The sequence below is a fragment of the Oncorhynchus mykiss genome, chromosome 1 (genome assembly GCF_013265735.2).
Source record: "Oncorhynchus mykiss isolate Arlee chromosome 1, USDA_OmykA_1.1, whole genome shotgun sequence".
NCBI classification, from domain to species: Eukaryota; Metazoa; Chordata; class Actinopteri; order Salmoniformes; family Salmonidae; genus Oncorhynchus; species Oncorhynchus mykiss.
Window position 1 is genome coordinate 21,697,676 of NC_048565.1, and position 17,252 is coordinate 21,714,927.

The 17,252-nt window shown below is 43.6% G+C and overlaps 1 pseudogene; it reads right to left on the bottom strand.

The window, feature by feature from the left end:
* Nucleotides 1–17,252, bottom strand: part of LOC110532081 — a 47,210-nt pseudogene that overhangs the window by 11,599 nt on the left and 18,359 nt on the right.

Genomic DNA, 17,252 nt, shown 5'->3' on the forward strand with positions numbered 1-17,252 from the left:
ATGGTTTCGCTATGATTACCAGAAACAGTGAGGGTTAAAGGTAGCGTCTCACGCTGAATCCTGGGGAGAGGACTACCATCCAGGGCGAACAAGGCCGTGGACTCCCTTAACTGTCTGAGAGGAATGTCATGTTCCCGAGCCCAGGTCTCGTCCATAAAACAGCCCTCCGCCCCAGAGTCTATTAAGGCACTGCAGGAAGCTGACGAACCGGTCCAGCGTAGATGGACCGACAAGGTAGTGCAGGATCTTGAAGGAGAGACAGGAGTAGTAGCGCTCACCAGTAGCCCTCCGCTTACTGATGAGCTCTGGCTTTTACTGGACATGAAGTGACAAAATGACCAGCAGAACCGCAATAGAGACAGAGGCGGTTGGTGATTCTCCGTTCCCTCTCCTTAGTCGAGATGCGGATACCTCCCAGCTGCATAGGCTCAGCTCCCGAGCCGGCAGAGGAAGATGGTAGTGATGCGGAGAGGGGGGCAACGGAGAACGCGAGCTCCTTTCCACGAGCTCGGTGACGAAGATCAACCCGTCGCTCAATGCGAATAGCGAGTTCAATCAAGGAATCCACGCTGGAAGGAACCTCCCGGGAGAGAATCTCATCCTTTACCTCTGCGCGGAGACCCTCCAGAAGACGAGCGAGCAAAGCCGGCTCGTTCCAGCCACTGGCGGCAGCAAGAGTGCGAAACTCAATAGAGTAGTCTGTTATGGATCGATTGCCTTGACATAGGGAAGACAGGGCCCTGGAAGCCTCCTCCCCAAAAACAGATCGATCAAAAACCCGTATCATCTCCTCCTTAAAGTCCTGATACTGGTTAGTACACTCAGCCCTTGCCTCCCAGATTGCCGTGCCCCACTCACGAGCCCGTCCAGTAAGGAGAGATATGACGTAGGCGACACGAGCAGTGCTCCTGGCGTAAGTGTTGGGCTGGAGAGAAAACACAATATCACACTGGGTGAGGAACGAGCGGCATTCAGTGGGCTCCCCAGAGTAACACGGCGGGTTATTGATTCTGGGCTCCGGAGATTCGAAAGCCCTGGAAGTGGCCGGTGGATCGAGGCGGAGATGGTGAACCTGTTCTGTGAGGTTGGAGACTTGGGTGGCCAGGGTCTCAACGGCATGTCGAGCAGCAGACAATTCCTGCTCGTGTCTGCCTAGCATCGCTCCCTGGATCTCGACGGCTGAGTGGAGAGGATCCGAAGTCGCTGGGTCCATTCTTGGTCGGATTCTTCTATTACGGTGAGTGAATGAGGACCCAAAAGCGAACTAACTTAAACAGAGCTTCTTTAATAACCAAACATAGGTAGGCTCAGATAGACCGGCAGATTCCGACAGGACAGGACAAGGTTACAGCAAACATGACGATAGTCTGGCTCAGGCATGAAACACAACAAACAAGAATCCGACAAGGACAGGAACAAAAACAGAGAGAGATATAGGGACCTAATCAGAGGGAAAAGGGAACAGGTGGGAAACGGGGTGAATGGGTAGTTAGGAGGAGACAAGGAACAGCTGGGGGAAAGCGGGGGAGAAAAGGTAACCTAATACGACCAGCAGAGGGAGACAGGGTGAAAGGAAAGGACAGAAAGACACAACATGACAATACATGACAAAATCTGAACCAATCATAGACATCCACATTGACTGAACTGGCCAGATAATTAAAATGAATTATTTAGGCTATATTATTATCCTATTATTTCAAGGCTATAATCTACAAATAAATAAAATGAAGTATTTGCGAGTGCGACACACTAGGCTGGCAGGAACATTATAGTGCTCAGCATTTAAACATTGTGTTAAATCATTATAGTCCATAAATTGCACATATAGGCTGTGACTTAAATAAAAATGAAACAAAAAACGCCTTATTAGGCATGAGTTTGGTCACAGTCTGTGGCTTCAGACTCATGTGATGGTGCCTGGAGAATACCCTCTCCGCACTTGCAAAGCCACTGGGGATGCTAAATAGCCTTCGGGCCACTCTTGCCAGACTGGGCAGGGATGTGGAGTTGTATTTTCTTTTTCTATAGTTAGGCCTAAAAAAGGTATTTAGGTCAAATAACCCTAATAAAACAGAAAGCTTGAAAGAGGTAATATTTCAGGCCTACAGGGGCAAAATCAATGACAGCGTATTATATATACTGAAAAATATATATAACGCAACAATTTCAAAGATTTTACTGAGTTACTGTTCATATAAGGAAATCAGTCAATTGAAATAAATAAATTAGGCCCTAATCTATGGATTTCACATGACTGGGCAGGGGCACAGCCATGGATGGGCCTGGGAAGGCATAGGCCCACCCACTTGGGAGCCGGGTCCACCCACTTGGGAGCCAGGCCCAGCCAATCAGAATGATTTTTTCCCCACAAAAGGGCTTTATTACAGACAGAAATAGTCCTCAGCATCCCCCTCCACCTCAGATGATCCCGCAGGTGAAGAAGCCGGATGTGGAGGTCCTGGGCTGGCATGGTTACACGTGGTCTGCGGTTGTGAGGCCGGTTGGACGTACTGACAAATTATCTAAAATGACATTGGAGGGGGCTTATGGAAGATAAATTAACATTTAATTCTCTGGAAACAGCTCTGTTGGACATTCCTGCAGTCAGCATGCCAATTGCATGTAACTGCATGTAATTCCCTCAAAACTTGAGACATCTGTGGCATTGTGTTGTGTAACAAAACTGCACATTATAAAGTGGCCTTTTTTTTCCCCAGCACAAGTTGCACCTGTTTAATGATCATGCTGTTAAATCAGCTTCTTGATATGCCATACCCGTCAGGTGGATGGATTATCTTGGCAAAGGAGAAATGCTCACTAACAAGGAAGTAAACAAATTTGTGCACAAAATTTGAGAGAAACATTTTTGTGCATATGGAACATTTCTGGGATCTTATTTCAGCTCATGAAAAATGGGTTTACATGTTGCGTTTATAGTTTTATTCAGTATATATATAACAGAACGAAAATTAACACTTTTAAGAGATGTGATTTTTAGTTTAGAAATACTTTGCTACAATGACACACTTAGCTAGCTAGCCACCTCCTTCCTTTCTGTTAGCATGTACACATAGTAAGTATGTAACGGCTTTCGTCGTCAGATGAGGAAGAGTAGTCGGACCAAAGCGTAGCGTGGTAAGTGTTCACGTTGTTTATTGAACTGAACACTAATACAAAATAACAAGAGAATAAATTAAACCGAAACAGTCCCGTAAGGTGCAAACACTAAACAGAAAATAACTACCCACAAAACCCATGTGGGAAAAAGCTACCTAAGTATGGTTCCCAATCAGAGACAACGGTAGACAGCTGTCCCTGATTGAGAACCATACCCGGCCAAAACAAAGAAATGCAAAACATAGAAAAAGGACAGAATGCCCACCCAAATCACACCCTGACCAAACCAAAATAGAGACATAAAAAGCTCTCTACGGTCAGGGCGTGACAAAGTACCCATCATGCTTGCAGGATATGTGTCTTTTCAGATCTCACAATGATTATTTAGTCGTAGACACTACATCATTGCACTCCCTCTCTTGCTCTTGGTCCTCCTCATCTTGGTAAGTCACCTTGATTTTTAACCTGTTTGTTTTATCAGTTTCTTTATGAAAATATTTAGCGAACGCCATGACAGTAGCTAAAGCAAGGGGCTATAGCAGCACACAAGTAGCCTACAAATGCATGCTGGGCTGGGTATGCCCAGAGCTCGTGAAGTGAGCACTACTGGAGTGTGCAAGAAGGTCGACGGTCCAGTCTTTGTCAAACTCGCTCTGCACTCCAGTCAAATTGGGCACACTCCACACCTTGATCTACTCCAGCTCCGCTCACATGCTCTGTCCAGGACCTCTACAACAAGCAGTGTCAGGGGAAAGCTCAAAAAATGGTCAAAGACTCCAGTCACCCAAGCTATAGACTGTTCTCTCTGCTATCACATGGCAAGCGGTACCAATGCACCAAGTCTGGAAGCAAACAGGACCCTGAACAGCTTCTACCCCGAAGCCATAAGACTTTTAAACAAGACTGATAAATAGCTAATCAAATGGCTACCCGGACAACCTGCATTGACACTTTTTGGACTAACTTTCTTGCACACACACTGGACACGCACACTGGACACGCACACTGGACACACAGCTGCTACTGTCTATTATCTATCCTGTTGCCTAGTCACTTTACCCCTACTTACAGTACCAGCCGCAAGTTTGGACACACATACTTATTCTAGGGATTTTCTTTATTTTTACATTGTAGAATAATAGTGAAGGCATCAAAACTATGAAATAACACATGAAATCATGTAGTAACCAAAAAAGTGTTAAACAAATCAAAATATATTTTATATTTGAAATTCTTCAAATTAGCCACCCTTTGCCTTGATGACAGCTTTGCGGACTCTTGGCATTCTCTCAACCAGATTCATGAGTTAGTCACCTGTAATGCATTTCAATTAACAGGTGTCCCTTGTTAAAAGTCAATTTGTGAAATGTCTTTCCTTCTTAATGCGTTTGAGCCAATTCGTTGTGTTGGTAGGGATGGTATACAGAAGATAGCCCTGTTTGGTAAAAGACCAAGTCCATATTATGGCAATAACAGCTCTAATAAGCAAAGAGAAACAACAGTCCATCTTTACTTTAAGACATGAAGGTCAATCAATCTGGACAATGTCTAGAACTTTAAAAGTTTCTTCAAGTGCAGTTGCAAAAACCATCAAGCGCTATGATGAAACAGGCTCTCATGAGGACCGCCACAGGAAGACCCAGAGATACCTCTGTTGCAAAGGATAAGTTCATTAGCCTCAGAAATTGCAGCCCAAATAAATGCTAGAGTTCAAGTAACAGACACATTTCAACATCAACTGTTCAGAGGAGACTGCGTGAATCAGGCCTTCATGGTCGAATTGCCGCAAAGAAACCACTACTAAAGGACACCAATAATAAGAAGAGACTTGCTTGGGCCAAGAAACACGAGCAATGGACATTAGACCAGTGGAAATGTTTACTTTGGTCTGGAGTCCAAATTTTTTATTTTTTATTCCAACCGCCGTGTCTATGTGAGACGCAGAGTAGATGAACAGATGATCTCTGCATGTGTGGTTCCCACCATGAAGCATGGAGGAGTTGTGATGGTTTCCTTTGCTGGTGACACTGTCATGATTTATTTAGAATTCAAGGCACACTTAACCAGCATTGCTACCACAGCATTCTGCAGCGACACACCAACCCATCTGGTTTGTGCTTTGTGGGATTCTCATTTGTTTTTCAACAGGACAATGACCCAAAACACACCTCCAGGCTGTGTAAGGGCTATTTGACCAAGGAGGAGAGTGATGGAGTGTTGCATCAGATGACATGGCCTCCACAATACCCGACCTCAACCCAATTGAGATGGTTTGCGAGCGGCCAACAGTGCTCAGCATATGTGTGGAACATTAAATAATGGCACTTTAATAATGTTTACATATCTTACATTACTCATATCATATGTATATACTGTATTTTATACCATCTATCGCACCTTGCCTATGCCGCTCGGCCATTGCTCATCCATATATTTATATGTACATATTCTCATTCACCCCTTTCAGATTTGTGTGTATTAGGTAGTTGTTGGGGAGGTGTTAGATTACTTGTTAGCTGTTACTGCACCATCGGAACCAGAAGCACAAGCATTTTGCTACACAACAATAAAATTTGATTTGAAACTCCGTTGGAAAAGCATTCCAGGTAAAGCTGGTTGAGAGAATGTCAAGAGTGTGCAAAGCTGTCATCAAGGCAAAGGGTGGCATCTTTGAAGAATCTAAAATAGACTATTTTGATTTGTTTAACACTTTTTGTTACTACATGATCTTTTACATTTGATTTAACTAGGCATTTAATGTGTTATTTCATAGTTTTGATGTTTTCACTGTTACTCAATAATGTTGAAATGAGTAAAATAAAGAAAAACCCTTGAATGAGTAGGTGTGTCCAAACGTTGACTGATACTCTAAATGTACATAGCTACCTCAATTACCTCGTACCCCTGCACATCGACTCGGTACTGGTAATCCCTGTATAGAGCCATGTTATTTTTACTCGTTATTGTTATTTGTTATTCACTGTGTATTTATTCCTGATGGCACTATTTAAATAGTTTATCTTTAACTCTGCATTGTTGGAAAAGGACCCGTACAGTAAGTAAGAATTTCACTGTTAGTCTACACCTGTTGTTTGCAAAGAATGTGACAAAGAAATGTTATTTATCACTCAAATTCTCTCTCCCAATAACCCTCACTCTCCACCTCAACATCTCTCCACCTCCCTCTCCCTCCATCCCATGTCTCTCACCTTGCATAGCAAAACCCTGGTTGGAAATGTGGTTTTCTCCTAGTCCTTATAAAATCACTCTATTAAGTCATATCTCCCTCATTCTCTCCCTCCATATCTCTGTATCTCACCTGGCATAGTGAAACCCTGAGAGTAGATGTCTCCAGCTCCGTCGAAGAGTTCATCATCATCCTGGTCGGTGTAGCCGTGCAGGTGCTCCAGGTAAGGCAGTACAGTCATGCTACACCACGCATCCCTCCCGTCAGCACTGGGGGGCATTGACACCAGAGGTTCCATGGCAGGGTGTTTCTTCCTCACCCAGCTGTAACCACTCAAAGATTGGTTTCAAGGTTATACAGTTGAAGTCGGAAGTTTACATAAACCTTAGCCAAATACATAAAAACTCAGTTTTTCACTATTCCTGATATTTAATCCTAGTAAAAATTCCTTGTCTTAGGTCAGTTAAGATCACCACTTTATTTTAAGAATGTGAAATGTTAGAATAATAGTAGAGAATGACTTTGTGACAACGTGCGTCCAGGTGGTAGGTGTAGGAGTCAGGCGCAGGAGAGCAGGGATGTCTGAGAAGCCTGTTTAATAAGAAAGTCCACCAACACAGGAATGGCACAATCAAAAGGACAACCCCCTCGACAACAGAAAACCCGTACAAAGGTACGAGGAACAAACAAAGTTCCGACACTCATACTACAGAACCCGTGAAAACAAATAACGGTAATACTTAACCGAGCACCTCACAATCAACGACTAATCCCGCACAAATTTAGGCAGGCAACAGGTTACAATTATACACACAGAAATTAACGCAAATGAAACCAGGTGGAAAAAGAACAAAAGACAAAACCATCAGAAAAGGAAAATGGGCTCGTTATGGCTAGTAGACCAGCGACGCCGACCGTCGAGCGCAGCCGAACAGGGAGAGGAGGTACCTTCGGTAGAAGTCGTGACAGACTTCTGAAAATGATTATTTATTTCAGCTTTTATTTCTTTCATCACATTCCCAGTGGGACAGAAGTTACCATACACTCAATTAGTATATTTGGTAGCATTGCCTTTAAATTGTTAAACTTCGGTCAAACGTTTCAGGTAGCCTTCCGCAAGTTTCCCACAATAAGTTGGGTGAATATTGGCCCATTCCTCCTGACAGAGTTGGTGTAACTGAGTCAGGTTTGTAGGCCTCCTTGCTCGCACACGCTTTTTCAGTTCTGCCCACAAATGTTCTATGGGATTGAGGTCAGGGCTTTGTTGTGGCCAATCCAATACCTTGACGTTGTTGTCCTTAAGCCATTTTGCCACAACTTGCTTGGGGTATGCTTGGGGTCATTGTCCATTTGGAAAACCCATTTGCGACCAAGCTTTAACTTCCTGACTGATGTCTTGAGATGTTGCTTTAATATATCCACATCATTTTCCTCCCTCATGATGCAATCTATAGACCAGTCCCTCCTGCAGCAAAGCACCCCCACAACATGATGCTACCACCCCCGTGCTTCACAGTTGGAATGGTGTTCCTTGGCTTGCAAGCCTCCCCTTTTTTCCACCATAACGATGGTCATTATGGCCAAACAGTTATATTTTTGTTTCATCAGACCAGAGGACATTTCTCCAAAAAGTACAATCTTTGTCCCCATGTGCAGTTGCAAACCGTAGTCTGGCTTTTTTATGGTGGTTTTGGAGCAGTGGCTTCTTCCTTGCTGAGCGGCCTTTCAGCTTATGTCGACATAGGACTCGTTTTACTGTGGATATAGATACTTTTGTACCATTTTCCTCAAGCATCTTCACAAGGTTCTTTGCTGTTATTCTGGGCTTGATTTGCACTTTTTCTCACCTCAGTACGTTCATCTCTAGGAGACAGAACGCGTCTCCTTCTTGAGCAGTATGATGGCTGCGTGGTCCCATGGCATTTATACTTGCGTACTATTGATGGTACAGATGAACGTGGTACCTTCAGGCATTTGTAAATTGCTCCCAAGGATGGACCAGACTTGTGGAGGTGTACAATTGTTTGTCTGAGGTCTTGATGTCAAGCAAAGAGGTACTGAGTTTGAAGGTAGGCCTTCAATTAGCCTATCAGAAGCTTCTAAGGCCATTACATAATTTTCTGGAATTTTCCAAGCTGTTTAAAGGCAGAGTCAACTTAGTGAACGTAAACTTCTGACCGACTGGAATTGTGATTCAGTGAATTACAAGTGAAATAATCCATGTGTAAACAATTGTTGGAAAAATTACTTGTTTCATGCACAAAGATGATGTCCTAACCGACTTGCCAAAACTATACTTTGTTAATTAACAATAAATTTGTTGAGTGGTTGAAAAACAAGTTTTAATGACTCCAACCTAAGTGTATGTAAACTTCCGACTTCAACTGTATATGTTGTATATACACTACCATTCAGAAGTTTGGGGTCACTTAGAAATGTCCTTGTTCTTGAAAGAAATGCAAATTTTTTGTCCATTAAAATAACATCAAATTGATCAGAAATACAGTGTAGACATTGTTAATGTTGTAAATGATGATTGTAGCTGGAAACGGCTGATTTTTAATGGATTACCTACATAGGCGTACAAAGGCCCATTTTCAGCAACCATCACTCCTGTGTTCCAATGGCACGTTGTGTTAGCTAATCCAAGTTTATCATTTTAAAAGGCTAATTAATCACTAGAAAACAGTGAAGAGGCGACTCCGGGATACTGGCCTTCTGGGCAGGGTTCCTCTGTCCATTGTGTGTTCTTTTGCCCATCTTAATCTTTTATTTTTATTGGCCAGTCTGAGATATGGCTTTTTCTTTACAACTCTGCCTAGAAGGCCAGCCTTCCGGAGTCACCTCATCACTGTTGACGTTGAGACTGGTGTTTTGCGGGTACTATTTAATGAAGCTGCCAGTTGAGGACTTTTTTTTCTCAAACTAGACACTAATGTACTTGTCCTCTTGCTCAGTTGTGCACCGGGGCCTCCCACTCCTCTTTCTATTCTGGTTAGAGCCAGTTGCGCTGTACTTCTCAGTACACAGCGTTGTACGAGATCTTCAGTTTCTTAGCAATTTCTCGCCTTCATTTCTCAGAACAAGAATAGACTGACGAGTTTCAGAAGAAAGTTTTATTTCTAGCCATTTTGAGCCTGTAATCGAACCCACAAATGCTGATGCTACAGATACTCAATTAGTCTAAAGAAGGCCAGTTGTAATTGCTTCTAATCAGCACAACAGTTTTCAGCTGTGCTAACATAATTTAAAAAGGGGTTTTCTAATGATCAATTAGCCTTTTTTAAATTATAAACTTGGATTAGCTAACAAATACGTGCCATTGAAACACATGAGTGATGGTTGCTGATAATGAGCCTCTGTATGCCTATGTAGATATTCCATTAAAAATCATCCGTTTCCAGCTACAATATTCATTTACAACATTAACAATGTCTACACTGTATTTCTGATCAATATTATGTTATTTGAATGGATTTTTTGTTGTTGTTGATTTTCTTTCAATAACAAGGACATTTATAAGTGACCCCAAATTTTTTGAACGGTAGTGTGTTTGATGTATTTATGCAGGGCTCATCTGAAAAAGAGTGTGTCGGTATGATTTCCCTGTCAAAATAATGGTTAAAATGTATATACAATTTTTTTTTAAATAATAAAACAGCTGGTCTCCCTCAATAGCGCAGGCCTTTTAAATATTGCATAATAAGGAGACACCCGGTCCTCCATTACAGTCATAATAATTTTACATGGAAATACTCAAGTACTATTCTGATGTACAATACCGAGATTGTTCAGTCTAATAAGCCTACTCTTCAAGCCAGCTTTGAAGCCAAAACCTCCTTTCTTCTCGCATTGGTCTAAATACAGGACAACCAACTGACAGAGTTGACAAAGTCTTTGCAGCTAGGCAGGGTTTGCTCTGAAGTGGGCAGACTATAAGAGTGTGGATTGAGGGCAACAAAAGAAGAGCTGCAACGCACAGCAATTGAGAGATGTGTCATGACAATTTTTATTTTATTTAACTAGGCAAGTCAGTTAAGAACAAATTCTTATTTACAATGACAGCCTAGGAACAGCCTGCCTTGTTCAGGGTCAGAAAGACAGATTTTTACCTTGTCAGCTCGGGGATCAAATCTACTGTAGCAACCTTTTGGTTACTGGCCCAACGCTCTAACCACTAGGCTACCTGCCACCCCAAATTGATCAAATATTTAATCATTGTCATCCTCAGTGCAGTATATGTCATCATTACATCTCCTGCAGCTCAGTGTTCAACACCATAGTGCTCTCCAAGTTCATCGCTAAGGTAAGGACCCTGGCACTCTGCAACTGGATTTCCTGATGGGCCGCCCCCAGGTGGTGAGAGTAGGCAACCACTCATTCTCCACGCTGACCCTCAACACAAGGGCCCCCTCAGTGGTGCGTGCTTAGTGCCCTCCTGTACTCCCTGTTCACCCATGACTGCCTGGCTGCGCACGACTACAACACCATCATTAAGTTTGCCAACGAAGCAACATTATCTTCCCCAGAGATCACTTTTTCCTTTATTATGACAGGACATACTCCTACTCACTCCTATTCTCTGATCAAGTGCTAACAGCCATTCTCCTCCACTTCCAACTCTGCTTGCTAGTTAGTTATAAACTGAACAAAAATATAAAACGCAAAAAAGACTTCACTAAGTTACAGTTCATAAAGGAAATCAGTCAATTGAAAAAAATACATTTGGCCCTAATCTATGGATTTCACAGAGATACCTTAAAAAAGGTAGGGGTGTCGATCAGAAAACCAGTCAGTATCTGGTGTGACCACCATTTGCCTCACGCAGCGTGACACATCTCCTTCGCATAGAGTTGATCTGATTGTCGATTGTAGCCTGTGAAATGTTGTCCCACTCCTCTTATATGGCTGTGCGAAGTCGCTGGATATTGGCAGAAACTGGAACATGCTGTTGTACACATCGATCCAGAGAATCCCAAACATGCTCAATGGGTGACGTGTTTGGTGAGAATGCAGGCCATGGAAGAACTGGGACATTTTCAACTTCCAGGAATTGTTTACAGATCCTTGCGACATTGGTCCTTGTATTATCATGCTGAAACATGAGGTGATACTGATGAGTGGCACGACAATGGGTCTCAGGATCTGGTCACGGTATCTCTGTGCATTCAAATTGCCATTGATAAAATGCAATTGTGCTCGTTGTCCGTAGCTTTGACTGCCCAGACCATAACCCCACCGCCACCATAGGGCACTCTGTTCACAACGTTGACATCAGCAAACCGCTCGCCCACATGACGCCATACACGTGGTCTGCAGTTTTGAGGCTGGTTGGACCCACTGCCAAATTCTCTAAAACAATGTTGGAGGTGGTTTATATCAGCGAAATTAACATTAAAATTATCTGGCAACAGCTCTGGTGGACATTCCTGCAGTCAGCATGCCAATTGCACGCTCTCTCAAAACTTGAGACATCTGTGGCATTGTGTTGTGTGACAAAACTGCACATTTTAAGCGGCCTTTTATTGTCCCCAGCACAAGGTGCACATGTGTAATGATCATGCTGTTTAATCAGCTTCTTGATATGCCATTGGTGGATGGATTATCTTGGAAAAGGAGAAATTCTCACTAACAGGGATGTAAACAAATTTGTGCACAAAATTTGAGAGAAACATTTTTGTAAGTATGAAATATTTCTGGAATCTTTTATTTTAGCTCATAAAACATGGGACCACTTTACATGTTCCGTTGTATTTGTGTTCAGTGTATAAAGAAGGCTAACCAATGGACTAAGCAGTTACTTAAAACAACTGATATGTATAATTGTGGTGTGCAGTTAAGAGATGGCCGGTAAAATGTGGGTGTAGAATAAGAAGCTGTGTGTAGGGTATGATAGTAAGTGGGTGTGTGTGTGTTTGATTGGACTGTCATTTCTCTTTGCTTATTTGAGCTCTTCTTGCCCTAATATGGACTTGTTTTTTTTATCAAATAGGGCTACCTTGTCAGAACACAACCGAAGAATCTCAAATATAAAATATTTTTTGATTTGTTTAACACATTTTCGGTTACTACATGATTCCATGTGTCATTTCATAGGTTTAATGTCTTCACTATTATTCTAGTGTAGAAAATAGTAGAAATAAAGAAAAACCATTGAATGAGTAGGTGTGTCCAAACTTTTGACTGGTACTGTAGATAGTTTTTGTCATTGGGGTTTTTGAACCCACAAGTCGTCGTGACATCGTCTGCCCTGTACGGAGATTGCGGACGCCCAGTATCCAAACATGCAAACATGCATGGCTTGAGATGCCAACGGTCGAGTGTGTGTAGCTAGCTACCTAGTTTCAATATCAACAGTACTGCCAAAGAAGCATAACGTTTGAGTAGTATTTAAAAACACCTGATTTAAATCATCATCATCATCATCAATATTCGATCTGGTTGGCTGATATGCGCCGCAGAGAAAGGTGCAGCTGCATCAACGAGCCTCCGACCCAACTCCATCCCTCCTTCAGTCGGGAGTTGCACGTGTGTGTCAGGGCAGTAGCAACACAGCTAGTCTAGACACTAGCTAACCACCATACACTAAAATATCCACACAAACCACTAGCCGACCAGCCAGCGATATATCATGAGTTAGAAGATTATTAATAATATGAAGTTATGTAAGAATTTTAAGAGCATTGAAGATAAATCACAAAAAAAAAAAAATCTGCGATCAGCTGATAGCCCACTCTCTTTCCCCAATGTCAGTCATGTCTTTAGGAGGCAATGTAACTAGCTTGCTTACAATTTGTGATGTGTGTTGTTGCAGAAATAAATAGGCCTATGTGCCAAATGTTTACTTGCTACAGAGGCAGTTGGTAAATTAGGAATTTAGACATACAGTATGAATTATGACAGTAATTGTTTTTCAAGCGCCGAGTGCGCCCTGTTTTTGTTTTGAGCACTTGATACCGGTCTGTGCAAGGCCTTGTGTGTGTGTGTGTGTGTGTGTGTGGGATAATAAGTGATCAAGCCTCCATAATGCAGCCTAGTGAAGCTGCTACACCTTAAGAATAGGGTGCACCTCAGGAGCCGGGACATTACAGTTGCATTGACTCAGCATGGCTACTCTACCCATTGTAATTCCCCTTAATGTTAATATTTGCAGAGCTTGGAAATTAATGTTAAAGACCCATCTGCCCTTTTGCCAGGTGAAATATTTATACAGCTCTACATACAGCTCAAGTGCCTGGATTAGAACCTTTGCCGCTTCCTGTGTGAGGTTGAGTCGTACTCTACGGATGTTGTAGAGCATGCTTTGATGTTTGCAGAGAATGAGAGGGTGTTGTCCAGGGTCACGCCAAGGTTCTTCGCACTCTGGGAGGGCGACACTGTTGAGTTACCAACTGTGATGGAGAGGTCTTTGAGCAGACAGGCCTTCCCCGGGAAGAAAAGCAACTCTGTCTTGTCGAGGTTGAGCTTGAGGAGATGGGCTGACATCCAAGCTGAGGTATGCCAGGCATGCAGAGATGCGTGTCGCCACCTGGGTGTCAGGTGGAAAGTAGTTGAGTGTTTTCCACATAGCAATGATAGGAGAGACCATGTGAGGATATGACGCAGCCATGTGACTTGGTATATAGAGAGAAAAGGGGAGGGCCTAAAACAGAGCTGGGGGACACCAGTAATGAGAATACGTGGTGCAGACCCAGATCCTCGCCACATCACCTGGTAGGAGCGACCTGCCAGGTAAGCTGCAATCCAAGAGTGTGCAGAGCCTGAGACACCCAGTCCTGAGAGAGTGGAGAGGAGGATCTGATGGTTCACGGGGTCGAAGGCAGCGGATAGATCTAGGAGGATGAGAACAGAGGAGCGAGAGTCAGCTTTGGCAGTGCAGAGCCTCCGTGACACAGAAGACCCGTCCTGGTTAGGGTCAAGAAGATCGTTCTGAGAGAGATAACAAGAGTTTATCAGAGACAGAACGCTTAAGTGTTTTGGAAATAAAAGAAAGGTATACAGGGCTACAGTTTGAGGTCAGATGAGTCACATTTGCTACCATGTTAAAAATCCATGAATAACCTATTTTAATTACTGAATATTCAAAAAGCATATATTAGACATATCTAAACCATGAGAAACTTCCAATGTAAAAAGTAACTACAAATGTTTCTATAACTAGGCTATAACTCTTCAACATTCACTACCATTCAAGTTTGGGGTCACTTGGAATTGTCCTTGTTTTTGAAAGAAAAGCAATTTTTTTGTCCATTAAAATGACATCAAATTGATCATAAATACAGTGTTTATATTGTAAATTACTATTGTAGCTGGAAACAGCAGATTTTTTATGGAATATCTACATCTACATAAAATCTACACTGAACTACAAGATGGCGTAGCAGTAGGATGTGTGTGTTTGACTTTGTCTAATACCATGTCTTATCCAGTGTAATTATCCAGTATTTTTCGTATACATCTTAATCTCACATTCTATCTACGAACTAAATATACTTTCCTGCAACCCGCCTCACCCAATGTGGTACAGATCTGCTTCCATCAGGAGCTAGCCAGCTAACTAGCTACTAGTCGTTGTTAGCAAAGGCTAGTGGTCTTCACCTTTTTCTCGGTCACCAGCCAGCCTTAGCTCGGATAACACCTGCCAGACTGCACAGCGCGACATAAACCCAGAGCATATTGGACTGCTTCTCTGTACACCATCACCGGATTCCTGCCGCTCTGGATCATTACACCGGATCATCGCAGCTAGCTAGCTGTTGCTGTTAGCTAAAGCCTGTGTCCCGAAGAAAGCACCAGCTAGCCTTGAGCTAGTCTCGAGCTAGGCCCATATACCAGCTAATTCTAGGGCTACAATACCTCCTTTGCCAATTGGCCTGGACCCTTTATTGTCGACACGGAGCCCCGCCAATCCATCACGACTGGACTGCTGATGTGATTGCCCGATGTGGTCTCAACAGGCTATTCTGTTACGATGTCGCCGAAGAACCATCTACTAGCCCTGGCCCGCTAGCTTTTCTGAACTAGCTTTTCTGCGTAGTAGCGACTATCAAACGGCACCCTGACTCACCTATTGCTGCTCTTTTGACCCTATGATCACTCGGCTACACAGCTGATGCCCCCTGGACTGTTTCAATAACACGGTACCTCATTTTGTTTACCTGTCGGCCCCAGCCTCAAACTCAGGTCCTGTATGTACCTAACTGACCTGCTCTGCCCATTCATCGCCATTTACCCATTGTTGTCTTAGCTCTCCTGATCAACACCTGTGATGGCTTTATGCTTCTCTCTAATGTCAATATGCCTTGTCTACTGCTGTCTTGGCTAGTTCCTATTGTTTTATTTCACAGTAGAGGCCTCAGGACTCCGCTCCAAATGCCTTAGATAGCTGTTTTGTCCCAACCCACACACATGCGGAGACCTCACCGGACTTAACTACTGCCTCCAGAAACGAAACCTCTCTCATTGTCACTCAACGTCTAGGTTTACCTCCACTGTACTCACATCCCACCATACCATTGCTGAACATTATGCCCTGAATCTATTCTACCACGCCCAGAAAACTGCTCCTTTTATTCTCTGTCCCCAACGCACTAGACAACCAGTTCTTATAGCCTTTAGCAGAACCCTTATCCTACTACTCCTCTGGTGATGTAGAGGTTAACCCAGGCCCTGTAGCCCCCAGTTCCACTCCTATTCCCCAGGTGCTTTCATTTGTTGACTTCTGAAACCGTAAAAGCCTTGGTTTCATGCATGTTAACATCAGAAGCCTCCTCCCTAAGTTTTTTTATTCACTGCTTTAGCACACTCCGCCAACCCTGATGTCCTAGCCGTGTCTGAATCCTGGCTTAGGAAGGTCACCAAAAATTCTGAAATTTCCATCCCCAACTACAACATTTTCTGCCAAGATAGAACTGCCAAAGGGGGTGGAGTTGCAATCTACTGCAGAGATAGCCTGCAGACTTCTGTCATGCTAACCAGGTCTGTGCCCAAACAGTTCGAGCTTCTACTTTAAAAAATCCACCTTCCCAGAAATAAGTCTCTCACTGTTGCCGCTTGTTATGGACCCCCATCAGCCCCTAGCTGTACCCTGGACACCATATGTTAATTAATTGTCCCCCATTTATCTTAAGAGTTTGTACTGTTAGGTGACCTAAACTGGGACATGCTTAACACACCGGTCATTCTATAATCTAAGCTAGATGCCCTCAACCTCACACAAGTTATCAAGGAACCTACCAGGATGGCCTCCCGGGTGGCCCAGTCGTTAAGGGCGCTGTACGGCAGCGCCAGCTGTGCCACCAGAGACTCTGGGTTCGCGCCCAGGCTCCGTCGTAACCGGCTGCGACCGGGAGGTCCGTAGTGCGATGCACAATTGGCAAAGGGCTCGGGTTAGGGAGAGCTTGGCCGATAGGGATATCCTTGTCTCATCGCGCACCAGCGACTCCTGTGGCAGGCCGGGCGCAGTGCACGCTCACCAAGGTTGCCAGGTGCACGGTGTTTCCTCCGACACATTGGTGCGGCTGGCTTCCGGGTTGGATGCGCGCTGTGTTAAGAAGCAGAGCGGTTTGATTGGGTTATGTATCGGAGCACGCATGACTTTCAACCTTCGTCTCTCCCGAGCCTGTACGTGAGTTGTAGCGATGAGACAAGATAGTAGCTACTAACAATTGGATACCACGAAATTGGGGAGAAAAAGGGGAGAAAAAAAAAAGAAAAAAAAAGGAACCTACCAGGTATAACCCTAAATCCGTAAAACATGGGCTCCTTCATAGATATCATCCTGACCAACCTGCCCTCTAAATACACCTCTGCTGTCTTCAACCAGGATCTCAGTGATCACTGCCTCATTGCCAATGGGTCCGCGGTCAAATGACCACCCCTCATCAATGTCAAACGCTCCCTAAAACACTTCAGCGAGCAAGTCTTTCTAATCGACCTGGCCAGG